Source organism: Nothobranchius furzeri, chromosome 3 (assembly GCF_043380555.1).
Source record: "Nothobranchius furzeri strain GRZ-AD chromosome 3, NfurGRZ-RIMD1, whole genome shotgun sequence".
NCBI lineage: Eukaryota > Metazoa > Chordata > Actinopteri > Cyprinodontiformes > Nothobranchiidae > Nothobranchius > Nothobranchius furzeri.
Genome location: NC_091743.1, coordinates 79,707,231 through 79,732,807, shown reverse-complemented (window position 1 = coordinate 79,732,807; position 25,577 = coordinate 79,707,231). Strand labels below are relative to the sequence as shown.

General features: G+C 45.3%; 1 protein-coding gene and 1 long non-coding RNA gene across 3 annotated transcripts in view; one reads left to right on the top strand and one right to left on the bottom strand.

The window, feature by feature from the left end:
* The window catches only part of afap1 (actin filament associated protein 1), a 116,709-nt gene that overhangs the window by 72,571 nt on the left and 18,561 nt on the right, over positions 1-25,577 (bottom strand). The window contains exon 1 of one of the 2 annotated variants that reach the window (XM_054735616.2): positions 8,284-8,336. The exons of the other annotated variant lie outside the window; for it this stretch is intronic. The gene's annotated coding sequence lies outside the window, so the exon portion shown is untranslated. Of the gene's footprint in view, positions 1-8,283; positions 8,337-25,577 lie in introns of those variants that run through there. 2 annotated transcript variants of the gene reach the window in all.
* Positions 21,226-21,971, top strand: LOC139069004 (uncharacterized). The gene is made up of 3 exons (XR_011520233.1): positions 21,226-21,361; positions 21,545-21,638; positions 21,760-21,971. It is a non-coding gene; the product is annotated as an uncharacterized lncRNA (long non-coding RNA).

The window sequence follows — 25,577 nt, the reverse complement described above, 5'->3', positions numbered from 1 at the left end:
ACTCTCTGGAACTCCTTAGTTTAGTAAGTTGATGTAAGTCTGGAAGTGCAAGAGCTGTTAGACAGGATGGCTCGGAGACCGATGAAACTAACCAATTCTAGAACCTGACCCTCTTGAGCACAGCAGAGATCTGTCTAGAATAAGGATAAGGATGACGATAATTATCACTTTCTTCAACAAAATCACATCAAGATGATTTAAACATCATTCACGAGAATGTCCTTAAACACAATCTGAGCTTTGATTGTGTTTTTGTGTGTTCAGCCTGCCCTGCTCCAGGCAGAAACCAGCCCAGCAACCTTGCACTGTAACAGGTAGAGAAAACGAACAAACCCAGCAACAGAGTTGCTTTCCGACTCGTTTCTAATTAATTCCTCAATTTTTATTGGCTCAATAATTAGGTTTTAGGTCAAAAACAGGCCTTGTTTTATATGAGGGCTCGACTGACTGACACATTCAAAGAGAACTCTTGGTATGGCGAGACACCGTCTCTAAAGGGGTCTGAAGCTCATATCTTCAGGGTTGCAGAGTCTGGTCTGGTCCCTGCTGTGTGAAGGCAGTTAACCAGTTACCTACAGGAAACCAGGGAGGTGGGGATAAAGAGACACAGAGCTGTTTCTCCCTGAGCTGTGGTCACTGGGTCAAGAGGTCAGCAAAATGGACTAACTCGCCCTGACAAAGGCCAGCTGTGTGCAGTGGGGAAGAATGGAGGAAAGGCAGTGTGAGCACGTCTGTTTGGATTCCATGTGGTTGACCCCCTCCTCTCGGGAGGAAGGCTGGTATTCAAGGCATGTCTGTCAAAACAGCAGCCAACCAGAGCACCTCTCAGCATGCACCACACACACACACACACACACACAAACACGTGCACACACACACACACACACACACACACACACACACACACACGCAGAACTTTGTCGAGACAGAGTGTTGGCCAGAGTCTTTCCTGGGTTGACTGTGTGTGTGTGTTTTTGTGTGTCTCACCTCTTCGCTGGAAGGAAAGGTGAACTTTGGGCTTCATAAAACTTAGGATGTATTGGAACAATTGGTGCTCCTAAACAAGTTTAAAAACATTCTCCTACGCTTGGTAAAAAGAACCCCTTTCAGCCCAGACAAAAGGGGAATTATGAAACCAAACAGCTGCTTTTTTTCCCCTTGCTGAACTCAAGGTCATCACAGGTGAAGCCAAGAAACAAACTACTCTAAACGTTGTGCCCTTTTGAAGTCTGTGCAGCAACTATTGTTTTCCACTGGGAGGAATGCCTAGACTTCTGTTCTTGGCTCATTAAAACGTTTTACAGACAAGCATCAAAGCCTCTTACAAGCAGATTAAAATATGCACAAATGTGTTCACAATTTTCTTTCAAACAAGAACAACGAGTCAAAGCACAAGAACAAAAACTGAAAATCATGATGAGCCAGCACGATTACGTTAACCTTACAAGAAAATCACTTTAATCATTTGGCCATGGTCTGCGTCCGGCATCCCCCTCATGTGTTCTCCAGCCCCCCTCTAGGTTCCTCTTATGTGTCTCCTTGTGTTCCTCATGTGCCTCCTTGTGTTCCCCAGCCCCACTCCAGGTTCTCCCCTTAGGTTTCTGTGCCCCTTTAGGTCTCCAACCCCTCCAGGTGTCCCTCTAGGATCCCCCTCATGTCTACCTAAGCTTCCTGTGCCCTTCTTGTCTCCAGCTCCCACCAGGTTTCCCAGGTTCACTTATTCTTTGGTTTTCTTTGTATTTATATTATCTAGCCAGTTTTTCCCTGTAGTCTTCATAGGTTCAGGTTTTCTTCTAGGTTCCTTCCTTGGTCCTTCCCCACCGGTTTATTAGTTCTCCCTTTCTCCTTAGATCATTAGTTATCCGTCTTGTTCTTCTAGTCTGTAGGTTTGGTAATTATTCATAGGTCATGTTTTATTTCCCCTCCTCAGCTTAGGCCTAGTCCACACGTAGCCATTTTTTTAAACAAATATCCGCCCCTCCAAAAACTTGCATCCACACCACCTCGTTTTAAAAAAAACTGTCCACACGTACCCGGATAAATACTTTGTTAAGGAAACGCAGATCTTCACTTTGGCCGGAGATTTTAAAAAGATCCGCTTTCGTGTCAAAAAACTCTGTTTTCGTGTGGCTGACAGGCCAAAACGTAGAAAAATATCTACGTTTTGGCAGATCCCCGGCTACGTGTGGACAGGGCTTTAGATTCCTCTTCTGATTAGTAAATTGATTTCACCAGGTTTCTCTCTCCCCACGCACCTGCAGCTCATCTCCCAATCATCCTGCCCCTGTGTATAAAACCCTGTCTGCGTCTCAAAGTGTTGTTGGTCCATTGTTGTGTCAGCGTTGTTCTCGTTCCCCCTCTTGGTCTCTAGGATTTGCTACTAGGTCTCTAGGTTTTTTGCGCTTTGGATATTTTTGGTTTCGTGGACATTTATTCCTTAAAGGATTTTTACGTTTACTCCAGCTCCTGCCTCGTGTCTCCCTGGTTCTGCATCTTGGGTCCTAACCTCCTCCTGGCTTACAACATGACACCATGCTGAAGTGTGTTTCTGTAAACATTTGTTATCTTAGATAGCTTCTTGTAACAGCCTCTGTTCAGAGAAAAAGTGTATGCCCTTCAGGACTGATGAGCTAACCGTTAGTTTAGCCAGTATCACTGCAATCTGAAAAAAGCTCTGACTGTACATTTCATGGCAGTTCATACAAAAGTTACTTCAAAAACATTTACATAACCAACATTGTTTTCAGTTTGTTTATTATTGTGAAATTCAGTGGTTTGCTATTTACAAGTGTAAATATCACAAGCAGCAGTGATCGCATCGGGAAGGAGGTTCTTCAGAATTCTGCAGAAAAAATATGAACAAATTTATAAAATAACATTAAAATTGCACAAATTATTGCAAAATTCTGGAGAATTAAGCTGTTTCAGATGGCATCAGCACAGTTGTGGACTTAGTTTTAATTTTTCCAAAGTAATTTTTTGTCCCCTGCACTTTTTACCATCCACAAACAATAATACGCTACATTAAATAGACACTGGTTGAGCACTAGGACCAAGCGGAAAACAACCGCTGTTTCCCATTAGAACCGTGCATAAGCTCGTCTATTGGCTCTGCCGATACTTGCTAATGTGTGATTGGCTATTCCTGCCACCTGTGTACTTGACAGGTCATTTATTGGTAAGACATGATGCTGCTGTTCTGGTCGAATCTTAAAAACAACTGTTTGCTACTTCTCACAAAATATTGTGAAAGTAAAAAATTAAAGTGTCTGAATATCAGTAAAACTAAGCTGTAAATATATGTTTGTTATCCAAGGTCAGCCATCTTGAATTGAGTTGATTCCAAAAGTCAATCAATTTTAGACTTTTGTGTTTGTGCTGTGGGTGATGATAAATAAATCAAAACTGTCCACCCCACCGATCTTTACGATAGTTAAACTGCATCAGAGGATGCTTTTTATGTTTATGTATTTAGCAGACGCTTTTGTCCAAAGCGACTTACAAGTGATAATCGGCATGTTTCCCTTGAGGCTAACAACAACAATAGCAACCTGAAGGGTCTTCAGGAGTTTCCTGAAAATTGAAAAGGAAGCCCCTGTTCTGGTAGTGCTTGGTAGGTCATTCCACATTTGTGGAACGATGCATGAGGAGTCTGGATTGTCCTGAGCGTGGTGTAGGCACTGCTAGCCGACGATCCTGTGATGACCGGAGCGGCCGAGACGTAAGCCTTTGCAAGAGGATTCAGGTAGATGGGAGCCGTACCATCTCGGACTTTGTATGCTAGTGTTGCGAGCGTGCTGCTCGCGGTAGCCAGTGGAGCTCAATGAACAGAGGGGTGGCGTGTGCTCTTTTTGGCTGATTGAAGACCAGACGCGCTGCTGCGTTCTGGACCATTTGAAGAGGTCTCACAGTACAGCCTGGAGGACCAGTTAGAAGGGCATTGCAGTAATCGAGGCGGGAGATGACAGTAGATTGCACCAGGAGCTGGGTGGCATGTTGTGTTAGGTATGGTCTGATCTGTCGTATGTTATACAGCGCAAAGCGGCATGAACGAGCAACAGAGGCGACGTGATCTTTAAAGGTCAGGTGTTCATCAATCACAACACCCAGATTTCGTGAAGGAGCTTTTTATAAATCAACATAGACGATCTAACTTCTAACTGTGACAACAATTCTGCAAACAAGCTAGGTTTTGAATGCAAACACGATCACGGAACGTGATGCAGGACTAAACGAGATAGCGCTAAACACCAGTCGCCGTTTTCTACGTCCAAACATCTTTTGTTGTCTGTGACTACAAATAGTGTTTTTCTTTTTGGGCCTCGGGTATTTTGTCCTAAAGTTGGAGTGGTAGCAGCCGGCTGTTTCTCCTTCTCTGACATTATTGAGTGGAGAACCTCTCACACCAGAGGTGTTCTGTTGCTACATGCTCAAGTATGTAATGAGTGGAGGACCCAGGGATGTGTGGCGGTTTGGCGAGACGACAACCCTATGGTCGGATAGTTGCTTTTGGTCCAAAAGGTGTGGAGATTTTTGGATAAGTGTGAGAGAACCACTTTATGACTTATTTCATCTTCACAATAGCTTTATTATGTTAGAACATTTATTAAGAGGTATGAAAAAATGTTTTGAGCTAATTTGTTTTGCCATTACAGCAAATATAGGAGAAACTTCTGGAATCAAGTTATAGCCCTCTCAGAATGAGGAGATATTCTGGGAGCTTCTTTATGTGGGAATTATGAAGACGCCTCTTTCTGCTTTATGGAAACTGTTAAGACACTGGTTATTTCATCCAGATTGGAGGAATCCTTTTGGATTGAACACGCTGTGATTTACAGCACATCAGTAGCAGACGCTAAATGGACTCAGTAACCTGTACGGATCCAGTAAGAAACGGAACCAGTCCAGTAACTTTCAGTTATCGGAGAACTAAAACACATTTGTTGAGCTCCGTGACTCCAACAAGCTCCTCACCAGGAACCTAAGAATCTGTTTCCTGCATATCCTCATTGTCAGGTGGAAAATAGGGTCTTAAAACTGATTTAGTTTTAATCTGGCTCCGTTTAAGTCTAAAACAGTCTGTCGCTTTTAGATAGTCACACGCCACAGCTCCAAGTGAAGCTCCTAGAAGTGAAAGTGGGCTCTGTGAGATGCAACTGGCCATCACATCTCTGGAGCAGGAGAGGAAATGGTTTTATTTCATGCTACAATCTCATTTTTTATTACGGGAAGTGCATTAGGGATGCTGACGTCAAGTTCTTATAAATCTCAGGTGGCAGTACGTCACAGCTGAGCAGCGGGCCAGCTCTTCTGTCCAGATCTGGAAGTCCCATCACCATCACCACCAGAGTAAGTGTGTGTGTGTGTGTGTGTGTGTGTGTGTGTGTGTGTGTGTGTGTGTGTGTGTGTTGGACAGAAGACCTGTGTCTAGAACCTTACACATTACTATGTGGTTTATGTGTTCATGTGAAGGAATGTCACAGTAATGATGGGAAAGAAAATGAAATGAAAACTTCAGTAACAGCCTACAACTGAAGGCTGAATAAATCCAGCTTTTTTTTTTTACTTCAACTTTCTGTCATTTTGTGCTAAAAACTCTTTCCTGGGGTGTGCTGTGGGCCTAAAACACCGAAATGGGTTTTCTAAAAATGTCTCCAAAACCACAATATAGGAGCTTGTGATGTCATAGTAAGTGACAGCCTTGGTGAGTAGTTGTTGGTGTCAGTGCTTTTAGTCCACACATGAGAAAGTTTGGGTTTTTATTTTGTTATTCAGGTATTGTTCACACTAGAAACACGCGATGAACAGTAAATGCCTTAATTTTAAAGGTGTGGAAGCCCTAAATCAACACATCTGCAATGGTCGCCAGCAGCAGTGTCACACCCTGCCAAGAGCCCATTTCTTTGTTTCCTGTTTTATTTTGACATCCTCTTCTGTGCCACTTCCTGTCCTTTGTCAACCTGATCCATCCCAGCTGTGTTTACTTGTATTGAACCTCTCTCTGTTCTCCTTTCAGTTGCTAGTTCGTTGTTGTGTTCTAGCGCTTCGTTCCAGCTGTGATTAGTGTTTGCACTCAGTGTCTTTGACTTAGTTTTGGTTCACTCATCTCTGCCCTTTTGCCAGCTTACTTGGGATTGTTTGTTGGGATTTTTTACCTGCTTTTGACCTCAGCCTTAATAAAGGACATTTGCTTATTAGCTCCTCGTTCTCGAGCCTTGCTTTTGGGTCCAGCTCCTGTTACCTGACTTATTGACTGTCTTATTTCTTGATATTTGGGCATCTCGTCCCGAACTTGGTAACAGCAAGTTACTGCTGACTTGCAAAATGGATGTTTTATCTCCACAAGCCTGGAGGAGTTCTGCCATGTGGTGGAGTTGCTAATGCTAACAGTTAGCTTCTACTAGTCGAGACGGTTTCTGCTGTTCCCTGGACGCTAAACCAACAACAGCCTCCCCTGTCACAAGTCAAGATGGATGAGTCCATGAATGATAAGTGACAGTGTGACGCAGATCTGTCAGGATTTTCTAATCCTAGAGTTTCACCGTCTATTTCTATCAGAAGCTAATGCAGGACATAGGTGTAGGAGACTGTTTTCATGTTCAGCCTGCTCTGCATGACTGATTATAATTAGAAATAATTGTTTTTTCAGTGAACCACAACTATAAAGTATGTGACATCCAAAATACACTTAGCAACAACGACCATTCATTCATTTAAATGAACAGTGTGGTTTGGAACATGACCCCCCCAAACACCCCAACCAGCTCTACTGGGAACCCACCAAAGCCTTTTTTATAAGACAGACCATTGCGTCATTACAGAGTGATAAATTCGAATTTGTGGTTCACGTAAATGCGGTAAGGAGAAAAGGGGAAAGGTTATAAAACTCGATTCTGATGCGCTTAGCCTCATAGTAATACTGCCGCATGAGCCCCTCGCCTCTGACGGCTAAACGTGTGTCAGCTCCGCTAATCCCTTTGGAGCGACGTCACGTGCGGGGGGGGGGGGGGGGGGGGGGGGGTGTCGCCCAGCTACCTCCCTTTATCCCGTCTTGGTTTGAGAGGTGCCTGATGGCAGTTTATTCTAGCTTCAGCTTTGCCACTATAAATGCCAAAATCCTCCCCAGGGAGCAAATCCTGTTTTGCAAACTCTATGGTCCTGTAAAAACAGCTCAAGTCACCTTTTTTTAAAACCTTTTGGGGTGTTGACTAACTCAGTTAGTTTGTGCTGTAAAAGCTATAAAAGCAGTTTTTTTCACGCAATACTAACACGTTTTTACTAAGTCAACTTAGCAATAAAATCTCTATACAACATATGTTTATTTTTTGTGATTCATTGTCGATAGTTACGTAAAAACTACATTTCCAGGCATAAAAATGTCCAATGAAATGTCATCACTACGACCACCATAACCACTCCAGGTCCCAAACTCACATCTTTGTCTGAGTCCACACAGATTTGATCGTTTCATGGCGAACAGGAGCCACAGGCACATGTAATCTGCCAATACACACACACACACACACACACACACACACACACACACACACACACACACACACACTACACTGTAGGGTTAGCTAACAGGTCTGAGAGAGTGGGTGGTTGGAGGAGGTTGTGGCTTCCTGTTTAGGTCTCAACACAATGCTCACTTCCTGATTTTGACCTTCAAGTTGTTCGCTGATGGTGTGGAATGTGTGACTGACCTACAGCAGCACAAAAAGTTTAAAGAAAGGAGGATTAAATCAGGCATAGTCTCTAACTGGTGGACATCTGCAAATCAGAGCTGAATTTAGGGAAGCACGGCTGGTATCTTTTGGGGAAATTAGCATGATTCTGAAAACGTGACAGTGATGAAGGTAATGATGATGTCACCAACATGCTTGGGTCAACTTAATAACATGAAGATATTCTCAGGTCCTGGTTCTGCTGCTGGGTTTGGATGAGGATGAATCTGACACACTGAGCTTCGCTGAAGCAGCAGCGTTTACAAACGCATCAGCGCAATATAAAAGCCATATGCTCCAACCATCCCAGAGATGGAATTACTTCATCTCTTTCCACTAACTCCAACAGCAGGAGGGGAGGGAGTTGACTGCTGGAGGGTTTTTTCTGTGGACAGTGTCATGCTGGGGTTTACAGACACTGTTTGTGATGCTATGCTAGCTAGCTGAGCTTGCATTGAATATGGAGATGGGATCTGCCTGAGTGGGAAGGACCACATGGCTCCTGAGTGATCAGAGTGTCTTAACCAGCCTGCTAACCAGACTACAGTTTCATTACCAAGCAGAGGCCACACTGGGACAAAGCTGTCTGGATTGGTGCTCCAGTGGGGTGACAACTGTAAAAAAAAAAAAACATTTATATGAATATTTAAAATATATATTTATTAGCCATTTTTATTACAATAAAAATGGAGAGTAAACTTTTTCTCCACAAAATCTTAATGTTTAAACATAAAACAAAAAACAAATATTAAAGAGTAAGTCACCACCCTACCAGAGTCTTACTACACACACAATTCCAGCTTTATAAATGCACCACAAGGTGGTGTTGCTTGGTAGAGCTGTGACAGTGAGCAACACAAACTGCAGGTAACAAAACCATTTAATGAGTCTGACCTCAAAACTCACATTTTGTTCTCTTTAGACTGAATGGATGGATAGATGAATGGATGAACAAACGGACGGACGGATGGATGGTAGAGGGACATTTTGGTCCTGTACAGACATGGTACTCACTCATATCTGAGGGGAACAGAGTAAATCCTAAGACCCAGACTCTGGTTTACCGGCTAATGAGAAGCAAAGAGGACTACTAGAGTGGACATGAAGAGGTAATGATGATGAGCTTCATTTGTCCTGCCATGAAGTCAACCCATTCAAGAACACTGATTGTCCCAAAAGCACGCCGCTGCTGTTAGAACCAACAGAATCACAGATGCCCCAATACTGGTATGAACCCCTCAGGCAGATGAGGACAGAGAGTGAATCAAACTAAGGATCAAGAATTTCATAACAGCTACTTCAAATTCAAGCCTTATTGAAATTTTAGTAGCCAATAACTTTTTTTATTTTCAACTGTAGCAAGTGGCAGCTTCTAAAACAGGACTGTTGTTGAGTTGATAACTCTGGATAGGGACCAAAAAAAACTGTTCAAACCTCTCTAGTTATAAGTTATGTTGCCATCTATCCTACACTTTGTCAAGACCTCTGTAGTCAAGCTGGTTCTGCTCAGAGCTCACACGAAATCACAGAATAACACCTGCAGACATTTAATGACATTGGTCTTGGTAATTGGCATTTGTAATAACTAGACATAGGAACAAAACATGGAAAGCAAAGCTGAAACAAAAAAAACAATGCCCCCCTAGTGGCTGGTTCTTGTACACGTTCTAATCCCTACCTCACACCGGTAATGTCAGTGAAGCGGAACGTCAGTGCTTCAAATAGAAGCCATTATAATATTTGGGGGTGATTCAAACCATCCGCAACACAGACATTTTCAGGTGTGTCCCAAGGGCAGCTCGCCACGTCGTGCTGCTAGGGATAGGATCAGGTTCTACTTTTGCTGCGAGCAACTTCTGGGACACATCAATTTCCACAGTTAACATAGGGCTACACAGGGCTAAACACACGGTTTGAGTGTAAAACCCTAAATACAAGACTATAGCATCAATGCAATTTCATATTGATGCAAATTATTTCAATACGTCGTCATCTTCCTCCGCTTATCCGGGTCTGGGTCGCAGGGCCAGCATCCCATCTAGGGAGCACCAGACCGTCCTCTCCTCAGCCACCTCCACCAGTTCCTCCGGCAGTACCCCAAGGCGTTCCCGGACCAGATGGGAGATGTAACCTCTCCAACATGTCCTGGGTCGACCCGGAAGCCTCCTGCCGGCAGGACATGCCCGAAACACCTCCCCAGGGAGGCGCCCAGGAGGCATCCTGACCAGATGCCCAAACCACCTCAACTGACTCCTTTCGATCCGGAGGAGCAGCGGTTCTACTCCAAGTCCCTCCCAAATGTCCGAGCTCCTCACCCTCTCTCTAAGGCTGAGCCTGGCCACCCTACGGAGGAAACTCCTTTCGGACGCTTGTATCCGCATTCTCGTTCTTTCGGTCATTACCCAAAGCTCATGGCCATAGGTGAGAATTGGGATAGATCGACCGGTAAATCGAGAGCCTGGCTTTCTGGCTCAGCTCTGTCTTCACCACGACAGAGTGGCTCAGCGTCCGCATCACTGCAGACGCTGAACCAATCCGCCTGTCAATCTCCCAATCCTTCCTACCCTCACTCGTGAACAAGACCCCGAGATACTTAAACTCCTCCACTTAAGGTAGGACCTCTTTCCCAACCTGGAGTTGGCAAGCCACCCTTTGCCGGTCGAGAACCATGGTCTCAGATTTGGAGGTGCTGATCCTCATCCAAGCCGCTTCACACTCGGCCGCGAACCTACCCAGCAAGAGCTGAAGATCAGAGCTGGATGAAGCTAGGAGGACCACATCATCCGCAAAAAGCAGAGACGAGATTCTCCTGCCACCAAACTCGACACACTCCACACTACGGCTGTGCCTAGAAATTCTGTCCATAAAGGTTATGAACAGAACCGGTGACTAAGGGTAGCCCTGGCGGAGTCCAACCCTCACCGGGAACAGGTCCGACTTACTACCAGCTATGCGGACCAAACTCACGCTCCTCTGGTGAAGGGACTGAATGGCCCTTAACAAAAGGCCACCCACCCCATACTCCTGGAGCGTCCCCCACAGGGTGCCCCTGGGGACACGGTCATAAGCCTTCTCCAAATCCACAAAACACATGTGGATTGGTTGGGCAAACTCCCATGCCCCCTCCATCACCCTTGCAAGGGTATAGAGCTGGTCCACAGTTCCACGGCCAAGATGAAAACCACATTGCTCCTCCTCAATCTGAGATTCAACTATCGATCGGACCCTCCTCTCCAGTACCTTGGAGTAGACCTTTCCAGGGAGGCTGAGGAGTGTGATCCCCCTATAGTTGGAACACACCCTCTGGTCACCCTTCTTAAAGATGGGGACCACCACCCCGGTCTGCCACTCCACAGGAACTGCCCCCGATGACCATGCAATCTTGCAGAGACGTGTCAACCACGACAGCCCTACCACATCCATAGCATTGAGATACCCAGGACGAATCTCATCCACCCCCGGGGCTCTGCTGCTGTGCAGTTGTTTGACTACCTCAGCAACTTCTGCCCCAGAGATTGGAAAGTCCATCCCCAGGTCTCCTGGCTCTGGCTCCTCCTCGAAATGCGTGTAGGTGGGATTGAGGAGCTCCTCAAAGTATTCCTTCCACCTCCCGACTATAGCCCCAGTTGACGTCAGCAGCTCCCCATCCCCACTGTAAACAGTGTGAGCGAGTTGCTGCTTCCCTCTCCTGAGGCACTGGACAGTTTGCCAGAACCTCTTTGGAGCTGATCGACAGTCTTTCTCCATGGCCTCACCAAACTCCTCCCACGCCCAAGATTTTGCCTCGGCAACTGCTGCACCCCACCGGGCTATCCAGTACCCGTCTGCTGCCTCCGGAAACCCACAGACCAGCCATGCCCTGTAGGCCTCCTTCTTCAGCCTGACGGCTCCCCGAACCTCTGGTGTCCACCAGCGGGTATGGGGGTTGCCACCATGACTGGCACCGGCCAACTTGCAACCACAGCCGCCTCAACAATCGCAGAGTGGAAAAAGGCCCACTCGGAATCGATGTATCCCACTGCTCTCGGGACGCGGTCATAGCTCTGCCGGAAGTGGGAGTTGAAGACCGTCTTGGCAGGTTCTTCTGCCAAGCATTCCCAGCAGACCCTCACTATGCGTTTGGTTCTGCCAGGTCTGCGCGGCATCTTCCCCTGCCATCTGATCCAACTCCCCACCAGGTGGTGATCAGTTGACAGCTCTGCTCCTCTCTTCACTCGGGTGTCCACAACGTACGGCCGCAAGTCAAATGATATGACTACAAAGTCTATCATCGACCTGTGAGCTAGGCTGCCCTGGTACCAAGTGTACCAATTGGCATCCTTATGTTCGAAAATGGTGTTCGTTATGGCCAAACTGCGGCTTACACAGAAGACCAATAATGAAACACCACTCAAGTTCAGATCAGGCGGGCCGTTCCCCCCAATCACACCCCTCCAGGTCATGCTGTCATTGCCCATGTGAGCATTAAAGTCCCTCAGCAGGACAATGGAGTCCTCTGATTGAGCACTATCTAGCACTCGTCCCAGGGACTCCAAAAAGGGTGGGTACTCTGAACTGATATTTGGCGCATAAGCACAAACAACAGTCAGGACCCATTCCCTGACCCGAAGGCGCAGGGAAGCTACCCTCTCGTCCCCCGGGGTAAACCCCAACACACAGGCAGAGTCTTGGGGCTAACAAAAAGTCAACCCCAGCCCTCTGCCTCTCAGCCGGAGCAACTCCAGAAAAGGAGAGTGTCCAACCCCTCTCAAGGACTTGGGTTCCAGAGCCAATGCTATGTGTCGAGGTGAGTCCGACTATATCTAGCTGGTACCACTTAACCTCTGCCACAAGCTCCTGCTCCTTCCCCACCAGCGAGGTGACGTTCCATGTCCCAATAACCAGTGTCCTTGTCCGGGGATCGGACCGCCAAGGCTCCCGCCTCGGTCTGCAACCCCATCCACACTGCACCGGACCCTTCATGTTTCTTCTGCGGGTGGTGGGTCCACAGTTGGATGAGCCCATGTATCCGGTTCGGGCTGGGCCCGGCCACCAGGTGCTCCCTCACGGGCCCCAACCCCAGGCCTGGCGCCAGGGTGGGACCCCGGTAACCCTCCGGGCCAGGTACTCAGACTCTTTGTTTTTACGTTCATGAAAGATCTTCTGAACCGTTCTTTGTCTCACCCTTCACCTAAGACCCATTTGTCATGGGAGACCCTACCAGGGGCACAAAGTGCCCCAGACAACATAGCTCCTAGGATCATTAGGGCACTCAAACTCCTCCACCACAATAAGGTGATGGTTCAAGGAGGGGCAAATTACTTCAATACATGTGACCTAACAGCTAATTTACTCCCAGCATCGTTCCAGAGGTGCAGTGGTGTGTTTTTATGGCTTTATTCCTGGTAGTGAAGAGGAACAACTTCATAACAGCAATTTCAATCGTGACTTCCTTCCTTTTGGTTTAATGGTGGACGGCATAAACAAACTATAACCTCTGAAGTCTCAAGGGATTTTGTGATGTTGCGAGTCCATTGAGGAGGATGGAGGAAAAGCTGCTCCACGGCTGAGACTCTCCCGGTGTGTGCTGGCCTTCTAGGGTGGCACGAAAACTGTGTTAAGTAGGGGTCAGTCAGAGTATGGGTTGAAACAGTGCCAAAGTGTTCATTTAAAAGTGATATTCTACAATAGCCTGGTCAGTGTAAAATAACGAAAAAATAAATAAGAATCTTCTACATATTCATTAATATGCCCAGTTTATACTAGGGCAGGTCATTTGACCATTAAATTGACCAGAACAAGAACATTTAGTTACGTTTTGAGAAAGATGGTGGACTTTATTTTCACTTTGACTCCACTGCATTTTCACCAGGTTTAAAACATAAATACATCATGTTGCTCTTGCTGTCACATGTGGGCATGCTCAGAGAGTGTGAAACTGAGATCTATGTGATGGAGAAGAGAGGAGCCTGCCTTTAGGTCAGCTCAGCTTGCCATACAGCCGCTGTGTTCTCAGGGATTCCTGCAGCAGACACACCCACACTTTGATTCAAAAAGCCTGGAAACATGTCTCCATTCCAAGACCACATCTGCTACTCACAGCTGGATCCAAAAGCTCAAACATTTCTACCCTTCTGCTTTGTTATTTGTTTAGTGAAAGTGTGTCACACCCATTATCAGGCTAAATATACCAAACAGAGCCAAGAATAACTGATATTTACATGGCTAGAGCAGGCAGACGAAGTGAGCTACAGTAAAGGAGAATCTGCACTAAACTGATTCTCAACCGTTTACAGTATTTGTGACAGGAGTTGGTCAGCTAAAGACACACATTTACCAAAAATAACCAAATATATAAATCACTGTTTTCACATGGAAAGTATCCCCAGAGGAAAAACTGGGGATTTGACTAAATCTTCCACTCAGTCACTAATGGCTGTGATCATGTCACGAAAGTAAGACTGTTTAGAGCTGCAAGGGCAAATTAGGAAAACAAGTTAGCTTTTCATGCCTCTTAACAACTTTCGAACATTGTACAGGTGCTGGCCAGTAAATTAGAATATCATCAAAAGGTTGAAAATATTTCAGTAATTCCATTCAAAACGTGAAACTTGTACATTATATTCATGCAATGCACACAGACCAATGTATTTCCGATGTTTATTACGTTTAATTTTGATATTTATAGGTGACAACCAATGAAAACATCAAATCTGGTATCTCAGAAAATTAGAATATTCTAAAGGCCAATGAAAAAATGTTTGTTTCTCTAATGTTGGCCAACTGAAAAGAATGAACATGAAAAGAATGTGCATGTATAGCACTCAATACTTAGTCGGGGCTCCTTTTGCCTCAATAACTGCAGTAATGCGGCGTGGCATGGACTCGATCAGTCTGTGGCACTGCTCAGGTGTTATGAGAGCCCAGGTTGCTCTGATAGTCGTCTTCAGCTCCTCTGCATTGTTGGGTCTAGCGTATTGCATCCTCCACTTCACAATACCCCATAGATTTTCTATGGGGTTAAGGTCAGGCGAGTTTGCTGGCCAATCAAGGACAGGGATACCATGGTCCTTGAACCAGGTGCTGGTGGTTTTGGCACTGTGTGCAGGTGCCAAGTCCTGTTGAAAGGTGAAGTCTGCATCCCCATAAAGTTGGTCAGCAGCAGGAAGCATGAAGTGCTCTAAAACTTCCTGGTAGACGGCTGCATTGACCCTGGACCTCAGGAAACAGAGTGGGCCAACACCGGCAGATGACATGGCACCCCACACCATCACTGACGGTGGAAACTTTACACTGGACCTCATGCAACGTGGATTCTGTGCTTCTCCGCTCTTCCTCCAGACTCTGGGTCCTTGATTTCCAAAGGAAATGCAGAACTTGCTTTCATCAGAAAACATAACTTTGGACCACTCAGCATCAGTCCAGTCCTTTTTGTCCTTGGCCCAGGCGAGACGCTTCTTGCGCTGTTTCATGTTCAAGAGTGGCTTGACACACGGAATGCGACACCTGAATCCCATGTCTTTCATGAGTCTCCTCGTGGTGGTTCTTGAAGCGCTGACTCCAGCTGCAGTCCACTCTTTGTGGATCTCCCCCACATTTTTGAATGGGTTTGTCGTCACAATTCTCTGCAGGGTGCGGTTATCCCTAGAGCTTGTACACTTTTTTCTACCACATTTTTTCCGTCCCTTCGCCTGTCTGTTAATGTGCTTGGACACAGAGCTCTGCGAACAGCCAGCTTCTTTAGCAATCACCTTTTGTGTCTTGCCCTCCTTGTGCAAGGTGTCAATGATTGTCTTTTGGACAGCTGTTAAGTCAGAAGTCTTCCCCATGATTGTGGTGCCTTCAAAACAAGACTGAGGGACCTTTTAAAGGCCTTTGCAGGTGTTTTGAGTAAATCAGCTGATTAGAGTGGCAGCAGGTGTCTTCTATATTCAGCCTTTTCAGAATATTCTAATTTTTTGAGATACCAAATTTGGAGTTTTCATTAGTTGTCACTTATGAATATCAAATTTAAACGTAATAAACATCGGAAATACATTGGTCTGTGTGCATTGCATGAATATAATGTACAAGTTTCACGTTTTGAATGGAATTACTGAAATATTTTCAACCTTTTGATGATATTCTAATTTACTGGCCAGCACCTGTATAGCTATCAATGTGGAGATTAAAAAACAACAACAAAAACATTCTAGCTGTTCTCTTGTATTTGTGTAAAAACCTCCTCCAAAAGCTACTATTGAACCATCCAGTTGTCAGTCTTGCTGAACCGTTGCACTTTTCTGGGTCCTCCACTTGTTACACACTTGCATGTTTAGCAACAGAACACCACTGCCACTAGGGGTCAGTGCTTACAATTCAGGGTATTGCCCTCTCTTTGTGGCCCCGCGCGCACCCCCCACCCCCACCCTCGACGGCCGACCGGGAGGTGTAGGATAGATAGAGCTGAGGAAAATAATCAAATAATCATGGCATGAGATGCGGGCATAAACCATTCTGCATCACAGAAGAGTACTTTAATAAATTATAGTGGAATGTGGTTTTGTTATTTTAACGGCGGCACCAGCGGAGCATCCACATCTGTCAGAGCGGTGTTCTCCACATTTACCGGGTAGGAAACTTTGGTCTGCCTTTATGTGGTACTGCAGGGCTGAGCGCTGGAGTTGTAACCTGAGACCGAACCCGAACCGACTCAGCCCGATCGGTTCTGTTGGATTTGGGCTGTGAATTATGTTAATTGAGCGAGTTGTCACGCGGCGCGCTCCACTCGCTCGATCAGTGACACAGAGAGAGAGAGAGAGAGAGAGAGAGAGAGAGAGAGAGAGAGAGAGAGAGAGAGAGAGGATTGGAGGACGCTCCTCCAAACACGCATTATTATTTTCATAATTTCATTATTATTTCTCCTGGAAGCGCTCAGTCAGACCGAGTGCTGTGATGTCGGGAGATCCGGTCTTGGGGAGGGGGCGGGGTCAGTGACGGCGGCTGCAGCGTGATCATCTGTCTCTTTTATTTAGGGACACGGAGAAGTTAAAAGGAGAGAGAAATAGAAGATACAAGTTCTTGTTCCACTTTATTCTTTTGTTTCATGATGATGAACTGATGTTAAATTCAGCTTAAAGAGAAACTGGGAGGAAGCTTTGGTTCATTTTAAGTTACAGGAGGTCTTGTCTCCTATCTGCTCCTCCAGAGACAGCATGGACATGTGGGGTCACATGGTGAGAGTCCCACAGGACCGGTTAGTGCAGTCACACAGCCGAGCTGGAGGGGGACAGGTGTTGTCCTTCTTCATATTGCAAGCTTGTGTGCTATGTGCATTACAGCCAGAGATCCAAACAGCAGCAGCACCCCTTCCCCAGTAAGTCAAGCCACCATATTTCATGTTCAGAATACACACTGTCCACTGAGGTGGACATGTAATAAATTATTTGTAAATTATTAAATGTTACAAAAAATATTTGTTGAAATTTCTTTCATTCACACCTAAATATGAATGAAAACTATTGTTAAAAAATTCATGGTCTAAGATTTCATAATTCATGCATCAAAGGGTTAATAATAATAATAATAATAATAATAATAACTGCCAAATTAGATGGGCTTTTTTTCTTTTACTAAGAGCTTATCATTAAAAATCTTGCACCAGTCAGGACTCAGAATGTGATAGGAATGGCTCTCAGCTGCTAACATGGTCAGTGACCTAGAAATCTAGAAAGACATTAGCAGAAGCAAAAGGATTTTACTCTGCATGTCAGTCTAGTGATGCTCCATAGGAGCCTCAGCAGGCCCGAACAGGCTTGGGTAATGCCAATCACAGCGCTCTAACAGTTTCATGGGCGGAATAAGGCTGGTGGCTATCGCCAGCGGTCAACGGGCAATCAGGTGGGGTACACCCTGGACAGAGAGCCAGTCCATCGCAGGGCAACACAGAGACACACAGGACAAACAAACACACACACACACACACCTAAGGACAATTTGGACAGACCAATCAACCTAACAGTCATGTTTTTGGACTGTGGGAGGAAGCCGGAGTACCCGGAGAGAACCCACGCATGCACAGGGAGAACCTGCAAACTCCATGCAGAAAGATCCCAGGCCGGGAAGATAACCCAGGACCTTCTTGCTGCAAGGCAACAGCTCTAACCACTGCGCTGCCTCCTCTTTAAACCATCAAAGCTTTTGACACGTCGTCAAAATCTTTTTGCACCTGCGAAGCTGATACAACAAACAGTTCCTGCAGAACAAGCTGATATTGTTCGACTCCTTAAGAGTCCGCCAGATGCGCGGTTCCATCCGTCTGTTGTGACCTGGAGACAACTCTAAGACCGGTCTAGTAGTGCCGCAGTTTCTTCTACAGACCTCGGTGCCTGGAAGTCAGAGGACTTCGACATTCTGGACCTATCACGAGGGTCTTCGAGTGGGTATGTAGACATGACAGATAGCGTCTGATGTGTTTTTGATAATAATCAACTTCATAGCTTAACGCAAACCAAATTCTTTTACATCCAGAACTCAGCTCTCCTAGATACGGAAGTTCTAACATCGCATTCGCATCACATCTAGTTCCATCCATCACAGTAAATGTTAGTTAACCTGTCAAGTTTTAACTGTTTTAAAAATAAATTCTTACTTTTATAAACCTGACTCTTTTCTGAATCAAAACAAAGTGTTTACAATCCCTTAATAAAACAAAGAATCCTAGAATCTTCTAATTAAATACAGTAAAGACCAAGCAGGTTGATATTCTATATTTAGACAGAGTATCACAGTTTATTGGTCATAAGTAGAGGTAATATCTATTGAGCTCTTACAGCACTCGATTTACCAAACCCTACACAAATATACGATGACTTGCCAGGCTAACGGATCAGCTCAATGTGGTAAAAGGGTAAATGGCCTGTATTGGTATAGTGGAACCTTTCTCATAGATCTTTTATCCATAAGGACACCTCAGCATTCCTGTTTGTGGTGTGAATCCAACCAAGAAAACCCTCAGGAAGGTAAACAAAGTGTGTGAGAGGAATGTAAACAGGTCCTCATGATGCAGCTCTTGACGATCCAACGGGATGAGGTTTGAGATGCGGCCTCACTTCTGACTCCATGATGACATGAGGAGCTTGTCTGTTGCTGATGTTCAGGGAGGATAAAGAGATGAATGATTCTGCTGACAGACTGAAGGGTTGCAGCAATCTAAGAGGTGGTTTGTGTGTAAAGCATGTTTACTGCATAGGTGTGAAATCCACAGGGAACTTCCAGGAACAGCCATGTGTGAGGCGTGGGAGATAAATGTGGTGACACCTTCAACATTTCTTCTCATTCAGATTTTGTTAGGAGATCTGACAAAGGATTCCAGCTGGGGGAATCACACATCTCACCATTCCAGGGAAAGTCCACTCTTGGGTATATTGGAAAGAGCCTGTAATCACTTGTTGAAACTCAGATTCAAGGAGAGCAGAGTCACTTTACTTCATGTTGAGGAACAGTGGACCAGTTCTTCATATGATGATGAGTGGATACTGGAAGTTTGATTGTCCACATTCATGTTGCTGAAGGTGTGCAGCTTTAGAGCTTCAGTGTTTCATTACTCCATTGGGAAGATGAGGTGGTTGTGTTGGCATCTTTGACTCGTGACCTTCAGTGTGCATTGATCTGGTTCACAGTAAGGATGAGAGTCAGATGCTCCGAATGGGAGGTTGTGGTTCTTACCAAACATAGGTACAACGCTCCCTCCCATTAGCGACCAGTTTGTCTTTAATGCATCACCCGTATCTTGGTGTTTTGTTGACAAATGGTGGACATATGGAACACCAAATGGATTGGCAGATCAAGGCTTTGCATTAATGGATGTGATCCTCCTGACTGTAGGAGCTGTCTTCATATTATCTTCATTCCAACCCTCACCTACGGTCATGACATTTGAGTCACAATGAAATAAAAGAGTAATGATACAACCTGCTTCCCCTGTAGATGTGGCAAGTGTCAGCCCCAGGGATAAGGGGAGGAGCTCTGAATCTAAAGAGAACCTAGGGTGGAGAAGATTTATCTCCCCATCAAAAAGAATCGAATTTGGTGGTTCAAGCATCATGATTGTCCCAAGATTGTCTCCTGGTCTTCTACCTCTGGAGGATTTCCAAACACATTCCAAATAGAAGGAACCACCGAGAAGACTTAGGACCTGCTATCCTCTCTGGCCACCTTCTCCAAGAGGACCTGGAGAAGGTCAAAGAGGGGGAAGGGTAACTTAGCTACTCTGCTCAGGCAGTTCCTTCCAAAACCCAAGACTAAATGGATAGAAGAAAATGGATGGTTGGATGGATTGTATCTTCAATCTCGAAGAAAACACAACAAGCTTTTAAATTAAAATCTTCAAGGAACTAAACAAAAATGTTCTGACTCTGCTACCAAGTATTAGTCAGATTAAGATCTGACTCCAAAAGACATCAATAAGGATTTGTGGAGTGTGCTAGGACCAGCTGCTCTAAGCACTTTGTGATGATGGGGGTGAGTGCTGCTGGGCGGTAGTCATTGAGGCTAGTTGGGTTGGAGTTTTTGGGTATCGGGAAGATAGAGGTGGATTTGAAGCAGGCCGGTACCACAGAGTGGGCCAAGGACAGGCTGAATATGTCTGTCAGCACTCCTACAAGCTCCTCAGAACATGCTCTGAGAACACGCCCGGGGATGCCATCAGGACCTGCAGCCTTGTGGACATTGATCCTGCTCAGCACCGCTCCTACATCGGTGGGGGAAAGAGTCAGAGGGTGGGGGTCTGGCATCATATCTGCTGTGGTTGTGATTGTGGGGTTCCCTCGCCCAAAATGATTATAAAAGTTGTTGAGCTCGTTGAGGAAGGAGACATCAGAGGATGCGGGGGAGGATTTGGTTGTCCTGTAGTCTGTAATGGTTTGGAGTCCTTGCCACAAGCGCCTGGGGTTGGAGTTGGAGAAGTGTTCTTCTACCTTCTTTTTGTAAAGGTGTTTGGCTTTTTTGATGCCCTTCTTTAGATCAGCCCTGGCTGTACTGTAGGCGTGTGCATCTCCTGACCTAAAGGCGGTGTTGTGGGCCTTCAGGAGGAGACGTACATCCCGGTTCATCCAAGGCTTCTGGTTTTGGTACATGGTGACACTGTCTGTGGTTTTGGAGATGAACTCCAGTAGAGATTACAGGTCCAGGTCTGTGTGGGTGAACATATTCCAGTCTGTGTTTTTAAATCTGTCCTGGAGCACTGTGCCTGTCCATTCTGGCCACACTTTAATTATCCTCACAGCAGGTTTCACACGTTGGATGAGTGGTGAATACCGAGGTGTGAGGAAAGATGGTCCGATTGTCCAATGTGGGGGAGGGGTGTTGCTTTGTAGGCTCCAGCCAGTTTGGAATAAACATGGGCTGTGTCTCAATTCAGGGTCTGCATCCTACCTCGGCCGGATTCTTCGGCCGGTTACGTCACAGCGCCGCGACTCGGCCTGTCCCAATTCGAAGACTCCTTCAAATGCGGTCGACGAATGCGGCCTTCTTTTCGCCTGAATGAAGGATGGGTCGGGTGTATCCTTCAATAGGTAGCATTTCCCAAGATGCCTTGCGGGCCGGCCGGCAGAAAAACTTAAAAACAATGGCGGACAGTGAAGCGGGAGCTGTCGGAGAGGATTGCGCTTATAAATGTAAGTATAAACTTGAAAACTGTCAGTTTAAGGACTTTTTGTGATACATGAACGTTATTTTAGTTAGAAATGTTACAGTAAAAGTGCTTGTATTGCGGTCTCGGCTCGTATGTTCGGCCGCGCTCGGTGTCGTACTTCTCCCACTACGTTTCCCCCTGATTTTAATAGAAGTTTGTATTTTAGGACCAAAAGAGAAAACCAGGGAATTTATTAAGCTTAGGGCGGAGATGGACCACATGATCACCGGAGCAAAGTATTCGGCGGCTGTGGCATGGAGGTACAATAACATCTCATATTTTAAAAACTCGTTTGAGTATATTTTTTTCTGCGAAAACATGAAAGGAATAACCCGTTGTCCTCTTTTCTCTTCCTGTTTCTTTTCTTACATGTTTGTTAAGACTATTCTGGAGAAAATGGGCATCCAGGGGAAGGTGCCAGCGATGAGCTTCTGGAGCTGATCTGGGAGGACATGAGGCTGCAGAGCAGCAGAGAGCACAGGAGAGAAGGAAGAACTTTGACAGCTTTTTACTTTGCTAGAAAAAAATGGTTAATGAAGATTAAACATGTACATGTAAAAGAAATATCTAAATAAAATCAGTTCTGCATTAAACTCTTGAATTTTATTTTTGTTTACAAATGAGAATTGTTTAGGGTATCCGCTGGGTCTTGAAAAGTCTTAAAAGGTGATAAATCGGTTTTGGTCAAAGTAAGACCCTTAGAAAGTATTAAAAACTATTATCACATCTTTGCTCAGGCTCAGCTAGTCTAAAGTATTTTCTCTGAATTAGCTCTCCAACAGTCAAGGAAATGATTAACCCCCAGAGACCCACGGTTGTAGTATTACAACATCAGATTTAAGTCTACAAAAATAAACCTTCCCCATTTTTTTTTCTTTTTAAAACCACATTTACATTGCTAATAGGTCCTATTCAGTTCTGCAACACTATTGGCTGTTAAAATGTGTAAATAGGCCCGTTTATCTGGCCTCCTAGAACAACATGTGAAAGGTTAAAAAATATTTTGCAGTTGTTTTCTAAATTTGGGTTTCTGGGGGTTAAAAAGCTAAATAAAACGTCGAGCTCCATCGTTTAAGGTTCCTTCTGCCTTCTGCCCATCGGTTCCACGGTTGCTAGGCGACGGAACGTTCGCCGAGGGAGTTCATGAAGGCTAGGCCTGTCCAAATTCACAGCCGTTAACATCCGGTCTACCCGGCCGACGGAGGACGCAGCCCACGTCGGCCGGGTGGGCTGGGTCCTTCGAAGGATGCAGACCCTGAATTGAGACACAGCCATGGTCTAAAGTCTTGTCTCCTCTGGTGTGACAGGAGACATGTTGGTGGAATCTGGGGAGGACTGTCCTTAAGTTGGTGTGATTGAAGTCACCAGCAACAATAAAAGCAGCCTCGGGGTGTCTATTCTGGTGTTTGTTAATGGCTGCAGAAAGTTCTTTCATGGCCAGCTTAGCATTAGCGTCGGGGGGTGGGGGGGTGGGGGGGGGGTATACTGAAGTGAGAATGATAGAAGTGAGTTCTGTGGGGAGATAATAAGGTCTGCATTTGACCATTAAAAATAGGTGAGCAGTGGCTCTCAGTAGTAGTGGAGTTCATGCACCAAGCATTGTTAATATAAATGCACAAACCTCCACCTCTGGTCTTGCCAGAGTCGTCTACTAGCCTGTCGGCTCGGTGTGTAACGTCCTGCTAACTCAATAGCATTATCCAGGTAGCGGTTGTTCAACCATGTTTCGGTAAAATACATGACATTTGAGTCCATTGTCTGTTGTTAGTGATGGAGAGCCGTATCTCATCCATTTTGTTTGCCAGAGAACGGACACTGGCGAGGAAAATACTGGGTAAAGGCAGCCGGTGTGGTGTTAGCTTTAGCTTAGCCCGTATCCCTTCGTGCCTACCTCGCCTTTGTTTATGCTCTCGGCGTCGTTTGCGTGCACTTCCGCCTGGCCGGGGAGAGTGGGCAGCCTCCGGTGTTCTGGAGATCTCTGGGATGAGTTGGAGATTGGCTGTTGGAGTTATGACTCCAGATGTCCAGAAGCTCTTGTCTTGCCAGCAATTCTGGATGAATATTCCGGTTAAAAGTAGATAAAAAAACACTAAATAGCAGATTCTGGAGAGACGCTGAGCCTTGCGTTGTTCACGCGCCGCCATCTCATTCCAAGCCCGGGGTCGTCCTATATTCCGGTCAATACGGTAATCAGAAATAAGATTTTTAAAACGTCTTTGCAGTGATGTTGACCCACAAAAAGTAAAAAGAGATTCAAGTATCACATTGAGACTTGGTTTCAGTGACAAAAGTCTTGTTTTTCTGCATATTGAGGAAAAACATAATCTGTACTTTGACCAAACTCATCTGAAGTAGTTCATTGTAGCTGCAAACATTGTAGTGTGTGAAATCTTCTCAAAAGACCATCTCTGAATCAGTCAGCAGGTTGCTGCTTGCTTCGAGCTGAGTGACTCACAGCCACAGCAGTTTCACAGCACACTGCTCCCAGAAGGTAAGTGAGGATGAAGCTCCAATCCTCTTTAAATGCATCTAACTTGGACCAGATCCAAACCACATCATTTCACTCAATTTATTCTTCCCTGGTTGTGGCTGTGGTTCTTTCTGCATCTTCATCTTTCATCGCTCTGTCTCCATCACCTCATCCCACACTTCCAATCACAACCATATGCCAGAAATTTAAGGGTTAGCTCACTTCTCCCCCTGTGTGTGAATATGTGTGTGTGTGTGTGTGTGTGTGTGTGTGTGTGTGTGTGTGTGTGTGTGTGTGTGTGTGTGTGTGTGTGTGTGTGTGTGTGTGTGTGTGTGTGTATTGATGTGTGTGATTTGTGAGTATCTTATCATGACTTACAATCCCCATTTCTGCTGAAGTACGCAAAAACATTAAAAGCAGCAGAAATATGGGAGAGAAAAACAAGAAACTGTTACAGAGCCAGTTTTAATTGTTTTTATTTAAATTGGCTGTAAAATCTCAGCCGACAGCACAGGAACAAGCTTTGATAGTGAGTCAGATTTATAACGGAAGATTCTACGTTCTAGATTAGCCAGATTAACTCTAACCCAAGCTTCAACCAAGAACTGAAGAACTGCTGTTTGTTTGTTGATGATGTCTCCTGGTGTCCAGACCACGGGATTACTTGAGTTTGTTTAAGGTTATTTTCAGCCATGCACCCCCCCCCCCCACCCCCACCCCACCCCCCCAGCAGCAAGCATTTTTACACTCCTCCTCTGATCATATTTAATCATTTACAGTAAGGTCCATACACATTGGGACATTGACACAATGCTAACATCTTTGGCTCTCTACACGACCACAATGGATGTCAAATGAAATGAACAAGATGCACTTTAACTGCAGACTGTCAGCTTTTATTTGAGGGTATTTACATCCAAATCAGGTGAACGGTGAAGGAATTACAAGAGTTTGTATATGTGCCTCCCACTTGTTAAGGGTCCAAAAGTAATGGGACAGAATAAGAACCGTAAATAAAACTTTTACATTTCAATACTTGGTTGCAAATCCTTTGCAGTCAATTACAGCCTGAAGTCTGGAACACATAGACATCACCAGACGTTGGTTTTCATCCCTAGTGATGCTCTGCCAGGCCTCTACTGCAACAGTCTTCAGTTCCTGCTTGTTCCTGGGGCATTTTCCCTTCAGTTTTGTCTTCAGCAAGTGAAATGCATGCTCAATCAGATTCAGGTCAGGTGACTGACTTGGCCATTGCAAAACAGTCCACTTCTTTCCCTTCAAAAACTCTTTGGTTGCTTTTGCAGTATGCTTTGGGTCATTGTCCATCTGCACTGTGAAGCGCCGTCCAATGAGTTCTAAGGCATTTGGCTGAATATGAGCAGATAATATTATCCAAAACACTTCAGAATTCATCGTGCTGCTTTTGTCAGCAGTCACATCATCAATAAATACAAGAGAACCAGTTCCACTGGCAGCCATACATGCCCACGCCATGACACTTCCAGCACCATGCTTCACTGAGGAGGTGGTATGCTTGGGATCATGAGCAGTTCCTTTCCGTCTCCATACTTGTTAAGTTCCTCTGTTAGGTGACACAATCCCCACTTCACAGGGATCATCTGCTGGAGAAATATACGCAGGATTCCACTCAGGACTTCATGGCTTCACTTTTCATTTTCCTTTATTTCACTTCCATTTCATATTATCCAAGACGGAAATAGGGGATGAC